This window comes from Anser cygnoides, chromosome 2 (genome assembly GCF_040182565.1).
Source record: "Anser cygnoides isolate HZ-2024a breed goose chromosome 2, Taihu_goose_T2T_genome, whole genome shotgun sequence".
Lineage (NCBI taxonomy): Eukaryota > Metazoa > Chordata > Aves > Anseriformes > Anatidae > Anser > Anser cygnoides.
Genome location: NC_089874.1, coordinates 37716325 through 37734708, shown reverse-complemented (window position 1 = coordinate 37734708; position 18384 = coordinate 37716325). Strand labels below are relative to the sequence as shown.

Sequence of the window (18384 nt, the reverse complement as noted above, 5' to 3'; positions counted from 1 at the left end):
AAGCTATGATCTTTGACCTGGCAAGCAACCTGTAGGATATATCCCATTAGAGCCAGAGTTCAAGGAGATAAGACTTGCAAGATCTGGCAATAGCTGGAAATTTCAGTATGTTTGGTGAGGCTGCCTTTGAGCTACATACAGTATATAAGTAAACCCAGTCTTGGGGCAACTTTAGCAGTTGTACATCCTTGCATCTACTGGCATTATGGAAGAGCCCTGTACTCTGACAGGTTACATTCCTGGGATGGTGCTGCCTCAAGCTATGAACATTAAAGCAGGATCTCTGTGTACATGCACTTGGCACGATTTGGTTGGCTATAGGAAGGATACGCATTCACATACCAGGCTCTTCCAGGCACTTTTGGAAAAGCCTTCGCAGAATACTTCCAGCCAGGTTTTGCTTTGAAAGCTGCTGCAAAACACTAGCTTTCATGGATTTATACTGCTTTGAGTCATTTGCCTGTCTAAATATCAAATCCAGAGAAATGCTGTAAACAAGTGAGCAAAGAGCCACATAACTATGGTTCCCAGGAGACAATGATCTGTTAGAAGGGAAAAGTGCTTGTTTGGTCACAGCTGAATTACTAATATTCCTATAAATTGCTTCTTTAGGGTTGTGTAACATGTTTGGGAATGTGGCAATAAGAGATGTTGAAATGGGGAACAGACTTAGAGGAGTAGAAATGGAAAGAAGCCAAGCCAAAATACACAGTGAGCCTTTTCCAGAGACAGGTCAGCAATGATCCAAGTGTATTCCCACAAAATGGAAGTTCAGAAGGGAACCGTAAGCAGTGGAAAATATTACATGCTCAACTTCTGTTACGAACCTCAGTCACTCCAAGTTCATTGCAGAAAAAATGTTCCTAGAGTTTAAAGACCCTTTTACAATTTTTTCTTCTATGTTTAAATATCTTAGGGTTAAGTAGGCTAAAACTAGGAAAAAAGATTAACTCTTTATCTAACATAGGAAACTTTAACAATAGAAATACTTCAGCAGTTTTCATTCATAGTGTTTTTCAGAATAGGACTTTTGTTTATCCTTAGGAATAAGGCAGCTCCAAGGAGAAAAGATTTGTGGAGTATGTTTCCGTTGGGCTTTTTTTTTTGCCTTAGGCTTAAAAATTACCTACTACCTTGCATCTTTCTACCATCTTGGCAGTTAATGCACACTATTCTTCTGTATTAACAGCTGCCTAGGCAGGGACAGGTAGCACCTCCAAGTGTGGTGGCAAGGGAACCACCTGGCCTGAATTATGTTTGTCCTTGGCTGAACACTTTAACCGGGGAGCATCATGCAAGCAGTAAGACCGTGTATGTGTAGTTGTTATGCTCATAACTCGGGCTGCTTCCAAAAGCTCTTGGCCTGGTAGTTGCCTTTTTAGACATAGAGAAGGGCATGTGCAGCCTAAAAACCTTGACCAGTGCATCTGCTGTGTCCTGTGGTCTATGAGAGGCTGTTACAGCCTTGCCTCCTCTTATTATATCTTGCTTTTTTTTGAGATGGGCTACCTCTTGTCATCCAGCCAACCATCTGGTGGAGTGTGATAATCTTTTAGCAGAAGGTGGGATGGTTTTGTTTGCATGTGTGTATGAATTCTGATACCTTTATTTTGAGTGTTTGTGTCCTGGTGGCTACACGTTATCCCAGCTAGGGAATGCTGTCAAAGATCACTCAGTGATCTGCTGTGCTTGCGTAGTCCTATAAGCTGTTTTCTGAGAGTAGACTCCCATGAAGAAGACATTATGATGTTTATTGATATTTAGTTTTTATTTCTTTATAAAACTGTTGTTTTCTATGTGTATATCCTGGAGTGTGTCCAGAGCAGGGCTACAAGGCTGGTGAAGGGCCTGGAGCACAAGTCCTGTGAGGAGCGGCTGAGGGAACTGGGGTTGTTTGGTCTGGAGAAGAGGAGGCTCAGGGGAGACCTCATTGCTGTCTACAGGTACCTGAAAGGAAGGTGTGGGGAGCTGGGGGCCGGCCTCTACTCACAGGTAACTAGTGACAGGTCTAGAAGGAATGGCCTCAAGCTGTGCCAGGGGAGGTTCAGGTTGGAAATGAGGAGACATTTCTTCTCAGAAAGAGCAGTCAGGCATTGGGACGGGTTGCCCAGGGAGGTGGTGGAGTCACCCTTCCCTGGGGGTGTTCAGGGAAAGGTTGGATGTGGTGCTTAGGGACATGGTTTAGTGGGTGACATTGGTGGTAGGGGGACGGTTGGACCAGATGATCTTGGAGATCTCTTCCAAAGTTTATGATTCTGTATCTAGTATTAGCATATTGTTATCTCATCCCAAACTAGCTGTGAAGTGATTCCTCTGTTTTGGAAGCAGGCAGGAACTGTTAGAAAAGATCAGAGAACAGTCAGCTGTACAGCTATGACACTACAAAGAGAAAAGACAACCTCACGGTACTAACAACACCAAACTTCTGGCACTGATTATGCTCCTAAGTCAAGAACTAGACTCTTTAACATTGTTAATGGAGAGGCACAGAGATGCTTCCTCTATTCAGAAGATGATTTATAGCAGGAGTGTAATTTAGATATACGGACTGACCCTAGGGAAGTGTGTATGTCTCTCCCTCTATTACACAGAGAACTTCAAAGACTTATGGTAAGTATCAACAGTTGGTTCATATGAATATCCACCTTCGTCTCATTTTTTCAGTTGATGAGAAAAGCCTGTATCATGTTTGTTTGTGGAGTTTTATTACTGCTCTTCCCCAGAAATCATTGGACACCTTTGTGGGTTGTCCTTGCTCATGATTCCCCAAAAGGAAATAGGTCAGAAAGCCTTCATTTTCTGCTGTTATGGCTGGTCAGATCACCCATCTGTTTTCTAACCCAAGTGATTAATTATTTTGTTTTCCTAGCCAGGCCCTTGCATGTTGTGTACTTGTTACTGTTTTCAGGCAGGAAGCTTCTGTGCTTGCTTTGTGTTGAAACTAAAGCAAAGGGAGGGAAGAAACATCTCTATATGACCGGTCCTAACAATCCTTGAAATTCTGTTGATTTCAAACTTGCGACACAAAAATTCCCTTTTGCTGGCTAGTCATATGGAGAGGGTCAGCTGTATTAGTGCTCTGTGCTTTCGTTCTGCTGCCACTGGAGAGTTGAGACCAAACTTAGTCTTCTGGTTCATGAAGGCCCAAATAACGGGATTAACTCTCTGGTGGGATGAGTTTTGCTGTTGTTAACTGAGCCCTTAACCTCCCTGCCCTTTAGTGATTATTGTACAATGCCTTTCTCAGCAGGCTTTTTCCCAGAGGAATTAAGTGCGTGCCACCTAGTTGCTTGGGTGGCTCCTCCTCAATATTGAGGACATGGGAGTCATTACTCCTTCCTAACTGTGTCACCTCTCATCTGCTCCACAAAGAACTTGCTTTTAGCCTCAGTAGAAAGCTCCACTTCTCCCAGAAGAGGGAATGCAGCTTTTTACTGATGCAACTGGTTTACACTTACTGCTTTTTGTACCTTTTGGCTGTGTTTTTTCATCTTTCCTTAAAATTTGATCTATTACCACTTGTAAATGTGATGTTGCTAAAGTTTGCTGTGTGATGTGACTGTAGGGATTAGAAGCACGTTGAAAGAAGTGTAAAGAAGTGTACTAAGAAAGGTTCATTATTTGCCTGCTTGTTTGAATTACACACGCCAGTGTGTCCAGCTGCTCTGGAGAGCAGCCTCCCAGCTGCACACTGAGTCTGTCATTCAGCCACAAGGCTGAGTAGGGAGAAAGGAGCTGCTCTTAGCAGATCTCATGGAGTAGCGGCCTCTTATTTCAGAAGTAAAAATATCCACTTAAGATGAAAAGCATGAAATTCTATTTCACAGAATGCAAAGTGAAGGAAAGCATTAATTCAGATTCATATTTATGGTGATGATCAAAATATCTTGGAATAGGATGTTGTACAGAGTTGAAGTACGTTGTTTCTAGCTCAGGTCAAAATGAGCCTACATCCACTCTGCTGTTGCAGTGCCTCATGAAATTGGAAGGCTGGCAGTCCCACAGTTCAGGTCTGTATAAGCATTGCTCTCTGGCAGACCTGCACTTGTTGTGCTGACTAATGATCAAGACTCCCATGAAACACAGCATTGGTCTGACCACAGAAGAAACCCCAATGTTTCCTGGGAAATATAAACCAGCAGTTGTATGAAATACATTGGAGTAAAATGGGAATGAATGTCTTAAATACAGCTCCCCAAACCTCAAAATAACAGGCTAGTTTGATTTAAAAATAAATAAATAAATAAAAATCAGAGGTATACGATTTAAGTCAGCCCACCTGTTAGTTCTTGTTTTCCCAATGACAAAAACAAAAGAAAAAAAGGTATGTTTTATGTGGTGGTAATGATTTTAGTTGAAAACTGTTGATGAAATAATCACTTTCAAGCTATAACACCACTCACCGAGCGTATCGTGTCTGAAAGGATTTCAGTTTGCAATTCAGACTTTCTTCCAGCTCAGAAGTATTCTTTTTCAGACAATGCAGAGCCTTCCTAACCTTTCCTCATTATGGAGGATCTGAAAATGGCTTCTTGTGGCAGAACAGATCTCTCTTGTGGCCAGAAGATAACGAGATCAATGCAGATGATTTTTTCTTTTCATTTTTGTGAGCTGGGGGAGAAATTCAAAAAGTAACAGCGTCTTGAAAACTGATAGACCTTAAAACAAAAATAACAAAGCAGTTCTTGAGAGTAAAAAGGGGAAAATAGCCAAAACACCACAGATGTGCATGACTGTGTATATATAATATGGAAGAAAAAAAGGGATGTTCTCCAAGGTCATGTTAAAAGCAGAGGTGAGTAAAAAAACTAGTTAACATATGGGCTCACCTCTGCTCTTTTGTCTGCGTGTCTCATCCTGGTAACAAGTATAGCTAAAACAGTACAAATTGTATACACAGGGTGTTCACGTGGAAAACTGTACAGCCAAAGCATCCAGACAAACCGCATATCCTGCTGAGTGAGTTAAGAGTCTGTCTTGTGGGGGGAAAAAGGGATTAAAAACTCCCCATGCAGGTGTGTGTAAATCTCTTCCTCTTCTCCTGATGTTAGCAGATGAAACCACTAGCAAAGCTTTCAGCAGGGCCACGATTCACAACCATCCATTGGAATGAAAGGACCATCCTGGGGCACCTCTATGTGCTTTATTGACCTCAGGGTTGCTCGTGGGCTCGTTCCCTGATGTGGTTTCACTGAAGGGATTCTGAACTTGCTGCCAGTCTTGCCTGCATCCACAGTACGAAGGGCAGGTACTGGAGTGCTGCACCAGGTGTTAGTTTACATTGGTAGAAAATCTCATGGCTTCTGAGTCAAGCTCCAAGGCCCGAAGGGGCTTTTCTTGCATTGCTTTACCAAGCCCTTTCCCAAAGCAACAACTCTGGGCGTGTTAAACTTGAGGTTTTTATTTGCTTTTTAATAATAGTAATGAGTCGAAAGTGTTTCTGCATTATGTAATCATACAGTTCTCTGTGCTTTTTGTTTTTTTTAAAGTAAACCTAGAAACTAGAACCCTGAGTGCTGTGGTAAATTTATCCCTTGAAAATTAGTACAGCCAAAAGGATGAGATTGGATGATGATTACTTAAAATTAGTCTCCCCCTGAGTCTCTGGCAAAGAATTGCAAAGTGTAATTTATGCAGCAGGCTTTCTAATCCACCAGGTTCCAATGATGTAGTAAAAATATATTACTAATGTAGATACATGTGGCTGAGCTTAACTGTTTCTATTGATTTCTTTCCCAAAAGAAAAAAAATCCTTTGCTTCAACAAGCTAAAAGTTATCTTAAGGATGACGGCCAAATTAGGTATTTTGGCTTGATCAACAGATCTCTTGGGGGAAAAAGGTTTTGTCCTCAAGAGACATGAGAAAATTGCCACAAACACCTTGCATGTCTTCTGAAAACAAAACCTAATTGTGAGCTGAGATCTCGAATTATGGTCTGCGGTCAGTGGGCCTCATGTCCTTATGACTGTGGGCCGTACAACACAGGCATCTGGCCTGCACGGGTACGCACCGAATGGTGCTGGCGCCAGGCCTGCTCCATGCTCTCTGGGGGTGTGCCTGACCTTGTGAGGAGATCTATTGCCTCACTGTGCTCGGCAGTCAGGACAGGCAAAAATTACAAACTTCCGCCCATACCAGGCTTCTAACAATTCACAAAAGTGGCCTTGTCTCTTGCTCAGTGTTTGAAATTACCTCAGTGCTGGGGCCGCTTCAACTCTTATGTGCTGCCAGGTCCCACGGCTGGTAGAGGAAGGGATTCCCTCAGCACTTCTCTGGGGTGGAAATGCTGAGCTCATGGTGGCCAACCCCTTCTCTGAAGTTGTGAAACAGGACCTTGCTCAAGTGTGGTGTTTTGCTGTACCCAGGTGGGATAATCCAGGGAACACATGGAAGACAAAAGATGGTGGTTGCAGCCAACATTTTTCTAAGGGAGGAGACCTTGCTCCTAGGTCACCTCTAGAGCTGGTGGAGAGAAACAGAGGAGCTGGTCCTGGGCTGATGGAGAGCATCTGCTCTGTCACCTGGGGAGACCAGACTGCCAGCTTGCTCTTGTAGGGTAAGTTGTATGGATGCTTCTCACTGAGACCTGTTCTGTGACAGTGACAGCTCTCCTGCACAGCAGCAGTCAAATCAGAGAATGGGTCCTTCTGCTTTCTCCTCCAGATTGGAATAAAAAAGTATCATTTTCTTCTCAGTCACAAGCATGGCCTCGCAGGTTGAGCTGCTTTGGTTTGCTCACCTGTGGTAAATCCATGTGCTTGCACAGATGAGTGTATGTAAGCCCATCTGGCTGGTAACATGGCAGCCACAGGAACTGCTTCTCTTCCTGTATCTGATCCTGTGCTCGTTGGAGGGCTGTTCATGAATCCTGTTTGTAGATGTGACCAGAGAATTGGGCTTCTAGCCAATAAGGCTAATGTTTTATAAAAGGACATATCAGGCAATGTAAACTGCCCTCACAAGGAAAGTTTACATGTCTAAAATGTCTAAACCTTTTTAATCTCCTGCTTCACCATATACTGCCAACTTTTCTCCAAGAGAATAAAGCTTCCTAAGCCATTCTTTCCGACACTAAATTATGCTTGTGTATCTAGCCAAGAGACAGACTATGTAGTTGCTGGCATTTCTCAAACTGATATATCAGGTAATTATTAGTCTCTATAAACAATTCACAATCAGCAAAAGAATTTGTTTTAATTGCATGCATGACAAATGAATACATTAAACTTTAATCTATTTCTAGCTGTTCCATAAGCAGCAGAGGTTACATTAAATGCATTATGAATTATTCTAAATCCTCTAATCCTGCAGTTTGCAAAGAACTCCATTTTCCTCTCTGACCATATCCTATTCTTTCTAGACCTGAATGAAACATCAGACACCAAGGTGATCTTGATTGTGTCCTACTGGGAAGCAATACTAAAGCAGCGTGTTAAACTTTCTTAGTTTTAGCTTCATTCACTGCCATTCCCAGATATATTTTCTTTCTCCTTTGGCTCACACTACATCTCAGTTGCGGTTTATGGAGTTGCTTTAGAAATTAGCTCATGCTGTTGTTGCTAGTGAAATGCTCTTTTTTTTAACATGTAATATGTGTATGCTTAGGGACTTGAAACCTGAGGCCGTATTATTATGTTCCTCTGCTCCTGTCAGTGATGCACAGAGTTTAAATGCTGGCTTTGTTACTCTCATGAAGCCTTCGATGCCACACTGACTTCCCCCTCAATCTCATCTGTATTAAGTGTGGTGTTTTTTTCCTGCAACAATTTTCTGGCTCAAGTCCTTGTTTAGTTTTTTTGGAAAGCTGCTTCAATTTACTCAGTATCTTTAGGAAGCTAAAATCCATTGCCATGCAAGAGTTAAGATACTGAGCTCTGGATTGTATTCAGGACCATAGCAATCAACTCACATAAGCAGCTTCGCTAGAGACAGATGACTCTGGGACTAGGACTATGGTTTTGATACTATATATGTGCACAAACCTATGCCTGCATGTTTTTCTTTGTCTCACCTTCTCATTGTATTTGTAAGAATTTTTAAAACTCTTACTTTAGAAAACTCTTACTCTAGCATTGGTGGCCTATTTCTAAGATTTTTATTACACAAATTTTAACAGGTGATAGTCTAAGCTGTGTTGCCCTCCAAGTTAGTTCTCCCTATCTACACAAACTTAACAAGTTTCTAAAATGTCAGATTAGCCATTTTCAATACAACAACTTAGTTGTAATTGCCTGGTTATGAAGTAATGTCATTCAAATCACAGCTGTTGCAAAACATAATTAAATTGTGATCCAGCTGCTGTCATTACCCTCAGCTAGTTTGCTGCAGGTACCAAATACAGAGGTTATACATGAGATCATGTATTGTATTCTTTAAGGAGATCTGGATAGTGACAAGAGGAATGCAGAGCTACTACCCAGAGTTAATAACAACAAGTACAACCAGGCCAAATTTGTACCATGGTTCTAACATTTGCTTGCATGTATTTGTGTTTGCATTCAGACTCTTTTCATTCTGCCTCTTACTTCATGTGGTTTTAACAATTTTGATTTTGTTAACTTTTCTAACATTTAAAAAAAAAGGTGATGGAGCATCCATGGTACTTCTTTACTTGCAGGAGATTTGTTTCTTACGTTGGTGTACTCTTGCTCGTGCTGAGTTTTACATCATGTCAAACTTAGTCTACCAACAGGCTGCCACAATACCAGGCAGCCCTCTCTCAGCCCAGGAATGGTAAATGGCTGCTATGTGGCTAGCCAAGGCAGGAACCCAAACAATGAACTGATTCAACACCAAATCAACCCACTGCAACAGCAAGCAATGCTGTGGGAGATGATCAAGCTGGGCAGATTGACCTGCACAGCTGAACCAATGCCTGGGAGGACAGCATTCATCCCAGCCCCAAAGGGGGATAGGGAAGGAAGTGGCCTTTGCCTCTTGGTGGCTCCCCACAATACAGTAAATCAGCTTTCATGCAGATTTGTACTTTCTTCTTTCTCTCTATAGATGCACTTTGCATTTTTAAGGTTTTAATGTCCTTTACACTGTAAAGTCTTTAAAGTTAATAAATGCTCTGAAACTTGGTATTCCATTTCCTCAGGCAATTGCAAACTTTTTCCTAAGATTTTGCTTTCTCGTTATAGGGAATAATCTGCCCTGTGTTCACCTTAAGGTTTAGCCATTTTTATTCCCAATGACTCAACTTTCTCTTCAAATTCTTTAGTCAGATGTCACGTAAATCAGTTGAGATTCAGATGTCACGTTAATCAGTATAGTCATGTCCCGTTTGTAGTAATCGTCTCATCTGAGTCCAACATAATATTCCAGTCAGTAGATTTATCTACCTCTTGAACTCAGATAATTTTTCCTTTCCATGGATGAATATTCTTTTATTCAGAATGTGTGCACTTTGGACTGGTCTTGGGTGTATTCTTTTCATTTTTGCAGACTAATTTAAAATACCTGATTTTCCTACAGCCAGAAGAGTGGTTTTTTTCCCAATAACTGGACAAACTGCATGCCTGTGCTTGCTCCCACTTGTGCTCCTTGCTTTCTGCAAGGCTGGTCTGTTCACAGGCTTTGTAGAACAGGCTCATTGAGCTGCCTGTGCTACTTGCTGTCTGATGGCCTTCCCAGAAAAATCTGATGTGGTCTGATGGGTATGTTCTGTGTATGTCTGATTAATCTTAATGTTTCTTCTGGGATGAGTGGCTGACACGCCAGAAGGCTGTGCTGCCATTCAGCGAGACCTGGACTGGCTGGAAAGATGGGCAGGAAGAAACCAAATGAGGTTTAATAAGAGCAAGTGTAGAGTCCTGCACCTGGGAAGGAACAACCGGACGTATCAGTACAAGCTGGGGGACGACCTGCTGGAGAGGAGCTCTGGGGAGAAGGACCTGGGGGTCCTGGTGGACGACAGGTTGACCATGAGCCAGCAGTGTGCCCTGGTGGCCAAGAGGGCCGATGGGATCCTGTCGTGTGTTGAAAGGAGCATGGCCAGCAGGTCAAGGGAGGTGATCCTCCCCCTCTACTCTGCCCTGGTCAGGCCTCACCTGGAGTACTGTGTCCAGTTCTGGGCTCCCTGGTACAAAAAAGACAGGGATCTCCTGGGAAGAGTCCAGCAGAGGACCACAAAGATGATACGGGGCCTGGAGCATCTTCCCTATGAGGAAAGGCTGAGGGACCTGGGTCTGTTCAGCCTTTAGAGAGGAAGACTGAGAGGGGATCTTATCAATGTGTATAAATACCTGAAGTGTGGGAGACAGAGGGATTTGGCCAACCTCTTTTCAGTGGTTTGTGGGGACAGGATAAAGGGCAATGGCCACAAAATGGAGCACAGGAAGTTCCGCACCAACATGCGAAAGAACTTCTTCACAGTGAGGGTGACGGAGCACTGAACAGGCTGCCCAGGGAGGTTGTGGAGTCTCCTTCTCTGGAGATATTCAAGGCCCGTCTGGACGCCTACCTGGGCAGCCTGCTCTAGGGAACCTGTTTTGGCAGGGGGGTTGGACCCGATGATCTTTTGAGGTCCCTTCCAACCCCTTCAATTCTGTGATTCTAAGTTTAAATCCAGCAAGTTTTAAAGAAGTTTTGGATCTCTGGTCTCCATTAAAATACTGACATGACTAAAAGGACTAAAATACTTCATAAGTGGTTGAGAATGAAGTGTTTGACTGTACAACTGATATCCTTTGTTTCTCTGTACCATAATTTGATATAGGTTACTTGTAAAGTCTGAAAAGTCTTGGATGTCTAAGATAGAGGAAAAAAATAATATAAAAATATAGATTTTTTTTTGTCTGTACCCTGACAGGAAGAGATTAGAATAGTTCAGTTGGAAGGGACCTTCAAAGATCATCTAGACCAACTGCCTGACCTCTTCAGGGCTAACCAAAAGTTAAAGCATGCTTTAAGGGTATTATCCAAATACTACTTGAATGCTGAGACTCACGGGGCATCAACTATCGCCCTAGGAAACCTGTCTGTGTTTGTCCACCCTCATGGTGAAGAAAATTTTCCTAATATCCAGTCTGGACCTCCCTTGGTGCAGTTTCGTGTTGCTCCCTTGATTTGTGATGTCTGTATTCAAAACTTCTTCCATTACTTGTATTTCTAAAAAGTTCAGGATGTAAAAGAATCCATGTTCCCTGCACATTGTCTTTTCTTTGGTTTCTGTCTTTTAAAAAGTTTTTTCTATTTTTATCCCCAAATAGAAAATAGAAAAATCCTATCAGTTTACTAGGCAGCGTGGTTAGGTGCCGGCTCATGAGAACTGAGCACCAGAACGTGTGACTAAGATGGGCTGTTGGTATAACTAAGAAACACTAGAAGAAAGTGATTTTAAAGGGAGAGATAGCAGAGCATGTTTGCCTTCAGAAACTTCAAGTCAAAGATCTGCATGGCTAACTAAACTGGTTCTTCTAGACTGCTGCACTTCAGCTTGAGTGCTAAAGACTGGGCAGCCTTACGACTTTAAATAGAACAGGGTAACTCTGTTATTGATTTGTAAATGTGAAAAGCCTAAACTTGCTTTTGTTTCATCTAAACTTGCAAGCATCCGATTAGCTTTTTAGGAATGGGTGTCACAGCTTTTCTCAAGGACAAAATAAAAACTGAGCAACGATTTCAGTATTCAGCTCCCTATCCTAGAGTCTTATGGCTGGTGCCCCTATCTATTACTATGCATTATGGCTTTAAAAAGTGACTGAAAACTAATAAAATAAGAGTAGTTTCCATGAAGTGGTGCTCTCTTGCTTTTCCACTGAACAGACCCAGAAATACTTTGGCTCATGTTAGATAACACAGTGAAAGAGAAAATGCTTTTCCTTTGATCCATAGAGTTTGAACTGCAATGTAAACCAGATGGAAAAATCCCACAGGATAATTTTCCCTTCTTTTGACCATTGAGGGCCATCAATCCAATCACATGAGCTCAGAGAGCCCTTGAACAGCTATGGCATATTTACAAAATGAGTTGGACTGAGAATTTTATTGTTTGAACACAGTGGCTGCATGGAAATAATTTGATATACCTATCATATTGTCTGAGAAAAGGCTGAATTGTATAAAAGACCTTTCACTCTAACATGAATCTGAGACAGGATGACTGGGGCCAGGAAATCAGGAAACTTGTGGAATTCATAGCTCAACATGCTTTATTTTTGGTTGCCTAAACACCATAGGCAGCTCAGCACTTCAATGTTGCCTGTACTTCATATTTTTGTCATATCCTACTGCAAACAATTTTAATAAAATGTGCATTAAATTAGTCACAGTTTTACCAAAACAGTTTCAAAGGAACATAAAACAAATCGTAAACTGAAGTGGAACAATCCTGAAACACAATAAGCTTGTAACAGGCTGTTTATCAGATGCATATGTTCCACCTTTAGGTTTTATGTGCTGAACAGGTTTCCTACAGGTATATCTATGCTGCAGAAAAAGCACTGATAGAGAAGGAAAACAATACTGGTATGTAAACAGTCCATGTAAATGTTTGAACCACCTAATGAGTACGCCTACAGAAATAAGGATTGTTTGAAATACCTCCATTTATTTTTTTCTTAGCACTTACTGTTGTTATTTCCGTATACTTTCACTGCACTGATGCTGAAATTTGTAGCAGTGTTCTCATCATAAATCTCTAGTCAGAAGTGAAGTGCAAAGTGTCAAATAGCTCTGGTCGTGTCCAGGATCCTTCTCATAGCCCTCCTCCACCTCATCAGACATCATCTAAAATCAGTTCCTGCTGAGATATTTCTGTAATTTCTATAGATTGGTACATCAGGTGATCTCCAATGAAAGTTTATTGAAGTTAGTTTTATGGAAAATTTTTATATAAAGGGGTACTTGCTCTGAAGCTGTTGATGCCCAGCCTGTTTCTGCCCTAGCTGTCTAGCCACTTCTGTAATTTTCTGATCATCTGATTGAAGATTCAAAAGCGAAGGCATTGGCTTCACTTCAGTAGCAGGTACAGATTTTTGTTGGTTTCAATAGCGACTGACAGTGACTTCTCTTTTGGAGAGATGGCAGCTTTATGCTGCTTGAAGCTCCACTGTTTTAAATGGGTTTACTCCAAGGCTGGTGTGAACCAGTGCTGGAAAAGATTCAGAGCCAGACACAATCCTGCATAGTGAAAATACTTTGGTTTGATCAAACACGTTCTGTGGTACAGCTGTTTGTTGACAGCATGTAGATTCAGGTCTTGGAGGGGTGATCACAGACAGGCAGATGTATTCATTATAGAAACTGCCAGGCTTGGCACTCCTGAATGGTGTCTACTGTCTTTGCCAGGAAGAAAAGCATCTTCACTTTGATAAAGCTTTCTGATTCAAATTCTGTAGCAAGTTTGTTCACCTGGAGTGCCTACTTCGTGCTCTGGTATTCAACTTGTTAGTGCAGGGAGAGCTGCACTCCCTCGTACCAACTCATTAGATAACTCATCTTCCTCTAAAGTGATCTTGGCATGTGTTTTGGAGGCTCATGGGATTATGTGAACGCAGTATCTCTTAATGCTGTCACTTTTAGCTGTTCAAAATTCTTGCTACTGCATTGTGGCGCGGATTGCAAAATTTGACCTTTTGCAATAAAAAAATGAGGTTTGTCCTGCCTAGATCATATGAGACATTTTAAAAAAGCAGTCTGTATTACAGTAAACCCTGTTCTGCGTAAGTAGATGTAAATGACTCTCTAGCAGGTGGCTTAGTTATCCAGTACAGCCAGCATTTGCATACCTATTTTGAGCTAGGTTTCTGCTTCGTGACTGCTCTTGTCCTCGCAAGTGGGTTATGCTTTTGAAGACGCTGCGTAAGGCTGCAGGACTTTGGTCTTAAATTGTGCTAGCCAACTGGTTTATTAACTTGAACAAGCTCTTCATCAACTCCTTCAGCCCTTCAGAGCACAAAAACTAGAGACTGAAATGAGGAAGTATTTCATAGAAAAACATGGATAAGGCTTAGAGATTAAAAAAATAAGTTTAGGCACACATTTGTTACTGTATGGATTAGCGATACCACCAACCCCTTGGAAGGGAAGGCAATGGCACTGTCTGTAGTTATATTATGACAGATGCAAGCTCATACGTATAGTCTTAAGATATTACCCTCACCTTGTGTACTGTACACTAAAATTAACACACTTTATTTTCTGCTTGACCACACAAAGTTTGAACAATAAGCAAAGATTCAGAATAATTTTAATTTCAGTCACTATTTATGCAATTGTCATAAGATTGAATTATAAATTGGGAATTATAAATAGTCCAGGTGTTCAAATGAAAAAAAATATTAACCTTGCTGTAGTTTTTCCATGCTGGGATTACATAGAAAATCTTGGTTTGTTTTTCTCTTACAACATCCAGGTAATTCCCAAGAATGGTGTGAAGAAAATCAAGTAGCAGTTCAACCATGCTTAAAGAACAATTTCAAGCTCTACAGATAGCCTACCAAAGAGAGAAAACAGGAGACAGACATGCTGTATGAACAAACCAAGTAAGGTTGCTTATACTTTCACACCCTTTTTCTGGAAAATGTTTCATTCTGCTGATCCTCCATTCTTCTTGTTCTGACCTACATGATTTGAACACTGCTGCAGATCAGAACTGGTATTCAGCAGGGTTATGAACATTATGATTTGAGATTTGTGAGAAAGCTTTTTGGTGGCTTTTTTCTTCAAGGTAATAAAGCTATCGTACATGATGAGTCATTGGAGACAAGTTTTTACTGAAGTCCTAGCTATTTTGCAATTCAGTCTAGGAAGCCTTAAAGATAAGTCATAACATTTTTGCTGTTTTTCTTTATTTCTATCAACACCCTAAACTGCAGTTGATTTCTTACCCTTCCAATTGCTGCAGCAATTTGGTTGGGTACCAAATTCAATGGACAATTATAAGGGGACAACTTAATGAGGAATAGTGGCCTCTGCAAGCTCCTCTCCATTGCATTTCAGCTAGCTCGCTTGTTTGGGTGAGGATGACGGAATAAAGTGTGGTAAAGGAATATGGATTCTGCTTCCATTTATGACAGTTGCACAGTTTGGGGAAAGTCATTTCACTCTGTGCTGCCCTTTACGGCCTACAGATTGAAAAGCTTGTCTTCACTTTCCTTTGGGGAGTACACTGAAACCCACGGGTCTCAGTTTCTGTATGGGAGCACTGGATGAATGGATTTTCTGCTTTGCATTTTGTAATGTGCTGATCTTAATAATTTTGCTCATTCGGAGAACAATGAAAAGGAGAAAGGAAGGTAAAGGTAGGTCACTCTTCACAGCAGCCTTCTCCATTGAAGTGTCTGCTCTTCAAGGTCTATCTCCAGCTCACTACTACTAACACCTGTCAAAAAAACAAAACAAAAAGTGTAATTTGAAATCCTCATTTGTTTCTAAACTACTGAAATATATGATGATAATATGTGGGTAGCTATAACCAGTCTCAGAGTATCTATATACTCCCAAAGTGGGTGTGCTTTTCACAGGTTATAGGAGGAGGATTTGTCATCCAGGGAGATTTGTTTGTAATAACAAGCCTTGAAATGAATGTCTTTCAAGTCATGATTCAAATTGTTGTCCTTCTTCTGCAAAGAATGTTGTCCCTCTCCTTTGCCCTCACCCCCCACTGAAACTTTTGAGTTTGACCTCGTGAACAGTGAGATGATCTTGAAGACCTTGTCAAGTACAGGATATACATGTGTGTGGTTAGATACTTTGTAAGGTAGTTCAGTTTAACCAGCAACTTCCAATTGAGCAGTTAAGGCAAAACAGTACGTGGAATGATTTTAGCAAACGTGAAGACAGCAAAGTTAAAGACCAGGCTTCCAAAGGCGTTTAGTATTGGGAAAGTGGGGGCCAGGCTGTGGCTCTGTTGAATAATTCTTCGTCTCACTACACTGAAGTCCTAGAAGAAATAGAAGTGGATTTGGGTAACCTTCTTTTCTCTCTGAAGATCCATTTGTGTTTTGCTGCAGCTGAAACAGTGAGAAAATGCTTAGGCCCCTAATACTTTGAATACATTGATCATATGCTGAATAGTAATTTATTTTTCATATTCAAACATGCTCTTTTCTGTTGCATATATGGAGTTTTTTTTATTATTTAAGCAACCACAAATAGGGAGCTATTATTTTTTCCTATATTCTTTGATTCCTGGATTCCCACATAAGGTTGCCAAGGGTTCAAAAAACCACTTCACTACTTAGACACTCAGTGTATTTTATTTCTGCTTATGTTTCTCTTGGTTTTCACTCCTTTCCCAGGATTGAAGTCGGCACTCTCTTCCTCTCTCTCTTTCTCTCTCCCCTTCCCTCCAGCCTTAATGTGCATTTTATGGATTTGGCCTTTCTTTTGGCAAGTTAGCAGGAGAGGGATTTTGGAACACTTTTGCTTGAGTGTTAATTGTCCTTCACAAATTAGCCAAGGTCACTGGCTTTTGAATCAGTACAGTCTCCAGGAACAAGCACAGGGCCAGAAGTAAAAACGAAAGCAAAATATTCTCTTGGCATGGTAATTGTCTAATATACGTGTAGGTGTAATATCTGAGTATATGTCACTGGTGTAACTTATTAACCTCTTTGATACAGGAGAAGACATCAAATGATATAAAGAATTGAGTGTCTTGGGGAAAAATCCCATTTTTCTTTGGTATTCAAATACCTGCCTCTCAATTTTCAGGTGTATCTTAGTCTTGTATCTTGTATCTTACTTGTAGTGTAATTGCAAAATAAAGGCTTAGCTTTTGACTTGAATTGTAGCACTGTTGGTGTTAGGCAAACACTGAACAGAAAAACTTTTTGCTTCACAAACTTTAAGATCTATTATCTTTAAAAGTAGTATTAAGAATTAAGAATTATTGGTATTTTTTTCTACAAAAGTACAGTGCAAGTGGTGAGGAAACACCAAAATTACATCTCTACTAAATGCTGAGAGTTGGGAAAACTGCAATCAACAGTGTGTCCCAGGCACTGTGTGCATAAGCCTACCACTCCAAGCAGTTCCTTTAAAATCCATGTGGTTACTGAGTGTAGATCCACATATCTGGGTGTTAAAACAGCACAGTTTTCTCAGCAGATCTCTTCCGGGGGGGGGGGAAGGCCCTAATTTTAAAAGGAAATGTTTTAGAAAAACAGTTTTTCAGTGTAATGTTCTAAAAATGCTTGGATAATTCTAGATGATAGCTGAAGGCATGTAATTTTTCCTACTTATGATAAGTACTATTGTAACTTTGAGGTGTGAGAAAACAGTAGAATTTATACTAAGAAGAAAGTTACAAGAAGATGAAAACAAGGAAATTCCAATTCAGTGTCTTAGCTCGGTTCTAGTCACGAATAAAGGAAGGAAATAGTATACGAAATCCACCTTAAAATTAAATACATGTGGATGTGTGTGTGCACTAAGTAGATGTTTATATACATTTAAAATGTTATTTTTGCATGTGTTTTAATGATTCAAGTATGTAATTAAAAGCTGTGCATAAGGCTTTCTAAGATCTAAGCACCTTAGATCTTGTTTTCAAAAATAACATTGGCACTCACGAGCCTTTACTTCATTGAAAGTTAATGGAGCATACAGTCCTACATGTTTGGAGCATTCCCATTTGCAAAGGGAATTTATTCACACTCATTTAAATGCTGTTTAAAAATGAGTGATGAATCAAAATATACATGCATGAAGAAGCAATACTAAGAACATCTCTTACCTGAGGATTTTTTTTGACCTTGCCACCTCCTCATCTCAGTTGCACAAAGCAACCTGAACACAGCAGAGACTGGGGAGCTTCAAAGATCCATGCTGGGAGTTGCAGGTTACCTGGAACCTGGTGAAAATGTTGCAGCAGCCTGATAGGGACACCAGCAAAGTCGTCCCTTGCCCTTCATCAGGTCAAAGGGATTCAGGAGATATCATGGAGGTACCGGGAGCCATTTGGCTATTTCTGCTCCTGTGGCTTGGCAGGTAGCTCCTCAAAGGACAAACCCACAGAGGGGGGCTGCCTGGTGCTTTTGGTTCCTTTTCTAAACCATACAATGCCCTGCTTACAGTTTCCATTTACTCACGTTGAGTAATATGAAGGACATATCCCATCGTCGGCTTGTAGGAGAAATCATATTTGGAAAACATGGGTGATAACTCCCTTAACAGATCCTCTGCTAGTCACCAGGTTCATTTGGGAAACAAGAGCATGGAAATCTTGCCCAGGAATATCTACTGTTGCTTGGCTTGTCCAGCAGAATGCACGCAGTCAGAGGCACAGCTGTATCCTACTTTCTGTGGGATGGGAGCCGGACCTGGAAGGCCACACAGAAGTCCAGTCCTCTGAGGGAGCTTGTCACAAATGACCCCTAATGTGCAGTGGGGAAAAACAGTGCAGAGTTTGTATGAGTACAAATCAAAATACT

General features: G+C 41.1%; 1 long non-coding RNA gene across 2 annotated transcripts in view; it reads left to right on the top strand.

Moving 5' to 3' along the window:
• The window catches only part of LOC106030255 (uncharacterized), a 53030-nt gene extending 35004 nt beyond the window's left edge, over nt 1-18026 (top strand). For both annotated transcript variants that reach the window (XR_010829205.1, XR_010829206.1), the window contains 2 exons: nt 14361-14490; nt 17727-18026. This is a non-coding gene — a long non-coding RNA (uncharacterized lncRNA). The remainder of the gene's footprint in view (nt 1-14360; nt 14491-17726) is intronic.
• The last annotated feature ends 358 nt before the right edge of the window (nt 18027-18384 follow it).